The following is an 8,020-nucleotide window of genomic DNA, read 5'->3' on the forward strand; positions in this document are numbered from 1 at the left end:
GGATGACTAAGAATCGCTACAGACTTTTAAGGGGATGTGAATTTGGCTTGTTGCTGAAGTCTCCAGGGTGGCACCATATGATATTGTATGATATGGTTTGGAAGGTGTGCAAAGGCTACTCCACCCCAAACTCTTCACCAGATCAAAGCATAGGCAAAAGTGAAACAATCTTATATGGAACTTGGTTAAACTATTTGAGAGGTGGTGTGGGCCTTTTGGAAAAGTTTTGGATTTGATTCGAGGAGATCTGCATAGGACTTCCAACCAGCAAGTCTTCTTCTGACAATCGTATTTTTGTTTTTTTGCAGGGGATTCCATTAATAAAAGTCTCGGTCCCGCTCATAGCCTTAGAATTTATATTTTGAACAATGTCTATGGAGATTCTCAATCATTCAGATCATGGTTGTCCCAAAGGTGCTTTTTTTTCTTTCTTTCTTTCCAAGACAAACTGGACTTTCTGGTTTTTTCTTTGAAGATGTTTCACTTCTCATCCAAGAAGCTTCTTCAGCTCTGGAGAATGTATATCGGGTGCGATGGCTAATTAAACTGAGCTTGTCAGCTGGAAAGCTAACAGCCCAGTTCAAGACCCAAGCACCACAGGAGGAGGTGAGCTCCTGTTACTTGTCCCAGCTCCTGCCCACCCAGCAGTTTGAAAGCATGCAAATGCAAGTACATAAATAGGTACCACTTAGAAGGTAACAGCATTCTATGTGCCTTGCGACATAGTCACACAGGCCACACAAACTTCTGAAATGTTTTCGGATTATGCTGATTCCCTTAGTAAGGAAACATTGATGAGCACCACCCCTAGAATCAGACACGACTGGACAGGGGAAACTCTATCTTTACCTTTTTATGTGAATTCAGTGCACCTCCTATCTGTATACATTAAAGCTATCTGGATTTTTTTCAAATATAGTTTTTGTGCCATTTGTTGCTGTGTAACAGACTGATGTTCCTATTGTGTACCTTTCTCTGCCACAAGCAACTTTCAGTTTGCATGGTGCTCTCTTCACTCATTTGCATGGAACTGTGAACCCAAAAGGAAATGTGGAGAAATTGCTATCTATATGAATTCATTCATAAGCTTTGTCCATAATTATGGATTATTCTTTGTAGGTGAAGTAGAAGCTAAACATGAAATGGAAATTCAGATTTATCCCATAAAGAGTTATGTAGCTATCAGAAGACACCAGAATCTCTATTCTCTACTGTACACTTCTAGCTGTACTAAAGATTTTTCTAAAAACTTCTGATGAAATATAAAACGATAACAGAAAGAGAAATAGCTGTAATTAGTTAACAAAGAGAAAGGGTAAACCTTAAAGACTTAGCTAATAGCTGGCCATATGGATAATTATATAGGTTTTCAATCCGAAATGAAAACACTAAACAAGCACTGTGGCTAATGATAATTTAATTTCATAGCATAATTTGCTGTAAATTAGGTTACTATTAATACTGTATGTAATATTTCACTAAGGATACCTGGAAGTTGTCTATTCATAACAGGATAGGCTGTGATATTTCTCAAGCCGATCGTTGAATTAGTATATTATGGAAAGTCTAATAAATTCTTTCAACTACTGTTTTTCTTATTTCCCCATAAATGGTCATTTTTATTAAGGTAGAAATGAAATAGTGTTGTATAATCTACAGAAAAATTGAGAAATTATATGTACTTATATATACTATAAATATGCATGGTTTGTTAGTTATAACAACAAGAAATTCCTTATTTAATTTATTTATTTAATTTATTTAAATAATTATTTAATTTATTTAATTAATTTATTTCTTATTTATAAGAATTACCTTATGATTCTTGATGAATGTATCTTGTCTTTTTATGTACACTGAGAGCATATGCACCAAAGACAAATTCCTTGTGTGTCCAATCACACTTGGCCAATAAAGAATTCTATTCTATTCTATTCTATATTGCTTCAAAACAATTTTTAATAAAATGATATTTGCTACCCAAAATAATATCAGAATTCCCAGAGCAAATAATTTGCCAGTCTTATCTACCATGTTCTGCCTAATGCCTATTGATTGATTAGATTTATGTTCTAAGTTATTGCAACAAATATAAATATAACCTTATTTTAGACTGACAATTGTAATAATTGGAATTAGTAACAGAATCCTAGAGAACAGAGAACCAGTTTGCATAGACTTATGTAATACTATCTCTAATGATGCTGTCCATACTGTAACAGAGCTATATTAGTGATGTAAAAATCTTTAACACTAGCAACTGACATGCTTCTACAGAAGCTTCTATTGTGATAGTGAAACTGCACAGCACTTTGATAGCTAAGGAATGGAGAATGTGGCATTAAAACAGTTTGTCATTGGACACAATCTCTGGAGTGGCTTTGAACAGAGCATTTCCCATTCCATATAGTATGCCTTTCTCACAGATGTTGATTCTTGTTTTTACTTCTCACATCTTTAACTGCTGACAATTGTATCATCATTGAGTATTTTCTCCAGTGCAGAGTAGATTGACTTTTAGAGAATTTATGCCAAACCCTAATAATAAAGTTCATGGAAGTCCTAGAGCCTCTCTTGATCCCACACCAGAAAGAGAGGAAAGAAAGAAGTAGGGCCTTTCTATGAACACACATATATAAATCCCTAAACATTGGAAGAATCTTTAAAGGGCCATAGTAAACATGTGTCAAATTAGCCTTTTGTCTTTAACAAGGCTTTACTGTGGAACTGATAATTAATCATGATTATACAAGGTTTTAAATCTAATCCCTCTTCTTGAAATAACTATTTGTATCGAGAAAGAACCAAGCTCCATTTGTACTTCAATTTTGGTTTCAAAAATTCTAATATATGTTTTAACATAAGGTTATTTTTAATAAGGAAAATTAGATCCAAAATAAAATATATTTTAATTGTTAAAACATATGAACACATACAGTTTCTAATAGATTACCAAAGAGTTTTGTTCTCTATTACAGAATTAGGAATCTTTTATACAGCACCAGACCAAGCTCAGTGAATACCACCTAATAAGATTGGAGAGTTCTTGTACATTTAAAAACTTTATTTTAGCAGCATGAGCATTTCATATTCTCTTTCTTAATCTTTCAGATCTTCTGTACAGAATCTCTTCTTGTTTAAAGATGAATGTTGTTGGAGTAAAAGATGGAACTTTGGACTTCTCTCCAGCTCTCAAGAAATGCTGGATTACCTCAACTGGATTGCTGGGTTATCTCAGCACCTCAGAATTTATCATTATCATTCATCAAAGTTGAAGTTGTCATTCATCATTCATCTGCTCAAGGTGTGCTTTTTAATGACTGTTCCATGATCATAGAGAGTACATGTATTTAATGAGAATGGTCCATTCAAGAATTCTCTTGTCCCTTTGTAACTTGACTTGAAACATTCTTATTGATGTTGATAAAAATTTATATTTTTTCACTGTTTCCACCTTTATTCTCAAGTACAACTTTTAAGGTGTTATTAAATTTACATATCCAGTAACAACAACAATGAAGAAAAGTTTGCATGCCACCTCTCAAAAATAGTTTAATTGATTTTCCTACATGTTGACGAGGATTGGACTAGATGATCCTTGTGACTGCTTCTATAGTCCTTAGCTGTTTAATGTATTAAATCATTGGTTGCAAATTAGCTAAAGTACAGTACTTACACTTCTCATGTTAAAACTGGAATTTGAAAGCAATATCAGCTCTGAGTCTACACAACAATACTAGTGAAGCTGCTGATTAAAAAATAAAGATGCTCTTGCTAAAAATAAGTACCTGCTTAACTCATGGATTAACTTGAGCAATAATCTAATCAATTAAAGGTCTATAAAACTACATACATATTTAAACTGTGGGACAAATAATTGGAATTATGTACATAGTTATATGTGCCATTTCAAGTCTTCTGTTCTTGTTTAGCACCAATGGTGCAATCCTATATTATACATAAATTCAATCTGAATTTTTTCCTGTATGATTTTATAGAAAATCGCTGCCTTAGCTTTGAAGCGATCAGATCTGGATTGTAAAATTCAGATGACCACCAGATGGAGCCAAAGAATTAGACTTTCCTGTGTTGCCACCTATTGATTATCTCGATATTTGCAGTTCTAGAAGTTTTATGAAGTAAACAATTCTAAAAGCTTCCAACAAATCATATTCATAATCCCATAAACAAAATTCTTACTCTGTAAATGTGAAGATGGAAAAGAGAATTGTCACTGGGAAAAGTTGCCACAATCCACCAAGAGGAACCATTACTCAGATCAGTATTGTAGTGAATTGGCTTATATTGCTACATGTTAAGGAAAGACATCTTTTATAAGATACTGCAGTACAATAAGCAGCCCAAAGAGTGGAGAAAAAATATCCATGGATAGAAATTGTCATGTTCTTCCATCTCAAATGGCAAGACATGATACAAGCTAATGGTCATCTGGGATTTTGCAGTCCAGATACATATCCCAAAGTACCAAAGTTCTACACGCATTAATTAAGAGCTCAAAGTAATAAACATCATATCTTCATTAATCCTAACAGCACCCTGCTGCAGGCAGATAGGTTGACCTCAAGGTCAATGGATTCTTCTAACTATAACTATAATTAGATGGGTTGTTTTTAAGGTCAATGTCTTTTGTAATTAAATTACTGACCCATTTTATTTTCAGGGAACAAATAGATAGGATTCTATGTTTACCTGGCATTTTATATACATAAGGAAGAGTTCAGATACATATTTAATTCCTGTATTTTATTGGGCCTTTAACATATTATTAAAAAGTGCTCTGCAGTTAAACTGAACGGTTTTTAAAAGGCTGGATTTCTGTGTATAATAAAATTGAGACATTTTGATTATCCAGTGGGACATTTATTATTTAAAAAGCAAGTTTTAAAAGGTTATAAATTGACCTGTGTTAAACACATCTGATGAAGAATTGTATCGGTTTTAAAAATGGTTCTGAATAATATCCTTCATACTGTTTGCAAGCATTCTTTGACTATCTAAAATCTTTTCTTTCTTTCTTTATTTTTGTCTGTGTGTTTGTGAACCATTTATCTATTAAATGAATTGTGGTCCACTGAGCCATAGCTCCTTATATTTGTCTATATAATACAAGTTTGATACACTTATCATATACTTACTTGTTTGAATTTCTATCTTTTTTAAAAAAAAAAAGCCCCCTTTGAATAATATAAGTCAGGGATGTCAAACTCACATCATCTTGTTGTCGTCATGTGACGTATCACAATTTTTTTCCTCTTCACTAAACCAGGGTTAGGGGTGGCCAGTGCATGACACATCTGACCCATGGGCCATGAGTTTGACACCCCTGGTATAAGTCATAGATAAGAGATCTTGTATTCCTTTAACTGAGAGCCAGTTTGGTGTAGTTGCTAAGGCATCAGGCTAGAAATCAGGAGATTGTGAGTTCTAGTCCCATCTTGCATAGCAATGGCAAACTATTTCTAAAATCTTCCCAGGAAAAACTGCAGGGATTGATTAAAGAGTCAACAATGACTCAAAGGTACCAAACACCTTGCCTCATTATTCTTTTAATTATTCCTTAGAAAGCAAAATTCAGATTTAGCTTTCCATGCCAAAAATGCCTGAGGGATTTCCTTTTGTATATAAATGTGCAACAGCCTTGCTTTCTTTTGCACACCTACACTCTACATCCAGTCAAAGTTGCTTGTTTATAGCTTTCTGCATTGCAACCCATATGCCAGGGGTGTCAAACTCAATTTCATTGAGGGCTTCACATCAGGGTTGTGTTTGACCTTGGAGGGCTGGGTGAGGCGTGGTCGGAGGCATGGCCGGGGTGGGCATGACCAGCTCACCATCACTCATCAAGACTTTGTTTTTGGCTGTGATGGCCTCCTGCAGCCCCCTGCCAGTGAAAATGGAGGTCAGGGAGGCCACGCATCTCAGCCAAAAACGGAAGCTGGGTGAGCTGCGCATGATCCTCCTGAGCTCCATTTTCATTGGCAGAGGCACCATGGGCCAGTCCTTCATTGTTTCCAGGGTGGGCTCAGTTCTAAGCACCCGGGCCTTGAGCTTGACACCCCTGCCGTTTGTGGACAATAATAGTTGCTTATCTATTGTTGTTACGAAATTCTTCTAGTTCTGGAAAACACTTTTCTCATTCCCGATTTTGTTATACATTTGGGAGCAGGTGCTTTTTCCAATTAATGTAATGCCTATTGCATGTTTTATGGTATAATTATTGTGAATTCTTACTGCTATTTTGATCACTCTTAGATTTTATAAGTTACTTGAAGTGCCCCCATAAAGAGAGGAAAAAGTGAATAACACTATAAATATAAATGCATAATTGCTTTGGATTCACTAATGGGAAAAATAAACTGTGAATAATATTGATTGCTTTAACAATGTAATAAATTGCTTATTTGGCTAGATTGTGCCTGTTTCCACAAGATTTTTTGAAATCTGTAGAATGTGGTGTTTTCTTTTCCCAGACTAAATGTCTGCAATGTCCAATATATTCTGTTTAGCACTGATCTCCAATAGCTTAGGTAGAGTTTTTTCCAATTTCTAATAATTCCATTCCTTTATTTTTTTATTTAATTATTTTAAAATATGAATAAAAGAGATTGAATGTGAATTTTTTGAATGTAGAGCATGTGGTTTACACCTGAACTATAGGTTTTGGTCTAGTGCTTAAGGCTGGAAACTGGGAAATTATGAGTTCTAGTCTCACCATAGGCATGTAAATCAGCTGGTTGACTTGAACCAGTCTCTCTCCCTCTCTCCCTCCTTCCACAACCCACTGGGAAAATATGAGGAGGAAGGAGTAGGTGTCTGACTAGGTGGCTTAGTGTCTAAGACACTGAGCTTGTCGATCAGAAAGGTCGGCAGTTCGGCGGTTTGAATCCCTAGTACAGGTCTCCTGCGTGAGCAGGGGGTCGGACTAGATGACCTCCAAGGTCCCTTCCAACTCTGTTACTGTTACTGAGTATTATGTATGTTTACCACCTTGAATTATTTAAAAAAATAATAAAAGCGGGATAAAAAATAAAGTAAGTAAGTAAATAAATAATATCTGAGATATCATCACAGTTTTATTAATTATTACTTATATAGTAGGGTGCAGAGACCTACCGTATTAATAAAGGAACCACAACATCTGAATTTATATTAATATATATTTTAATGGCTACGGTAAAGATCTGCACCGTTGTAAAATCTTTACTTTAGAACATGGCCACACCCCTAACACATTCTAATGTGAATTTGTCAATATTAATTTCCTACACCCACTCACTCACCCACACACCCACACCCACGCACATTCACAGAACATGTTTCCCCCCAAATATGGTAAGAACATTCATAGTAATCTATCAATTAATTTGGTCAAGTGGTTAAGGCCCTAGACTAGGGGTGTCAAACTCACGTTGTCATGGCGGCATCACCTGACATATTGGGACTGTTTCCCCTTCGCTAAACCAGGCATGGGCGTGGCCAGCACATGACGTATCTGGACTGTGGGTTGAGAGTTTGACAGCCCTGCCCTAGACTAAAAACTGAGAAACTGTGAGTTCTATTCCCCACTTAGGTATAAAAGCCAGCTGGGTGACTTTGGACCAGTCATTCTCTCTCAACCCAACTCTCCTCATAGGGTTGTTGCTCAGTGGAAAATAGAAGGAGGAATCAGTGTTAGGTATGTTCACTGCTTTGAGCTATTTATACAAATAATAATGATGGGATATAAACAAATTAATTAATTAATTAATCACAGATTAAATTCATTATTATGTGCTGGAGCAGGACTATCTTTAAATATTCTTTCTATTTCTTTCCAACTTTTATCAAGAAAAAAACCTATTAAGCTAAATTGAACATTTACAGAATATCAAAACAAAAATCTGAATAGCACCAATAATAATAGGTAATGGAAGTGTTTCTGATTCTGCTCTTCAAAAGATTACATGCTGATACAAACATGTTTTGTTAAAAAGATAATGGAGACACTGAACAAAATATT

This window comes from Pantherophis guttatus, chromosome 1, assembly GCF_059756535.1.
Source record: "Pantherophis guttatus breed Tessera chromosome 1, ASM5975653v1, whole genome shotgun sequence".
Classification (NCBI taxonomy): Eukaryota; Metazoa; Chordata; class Lepidosauria; order Squamata; family Colubridae; genus Pantherophis; species Pantherophis guttatus.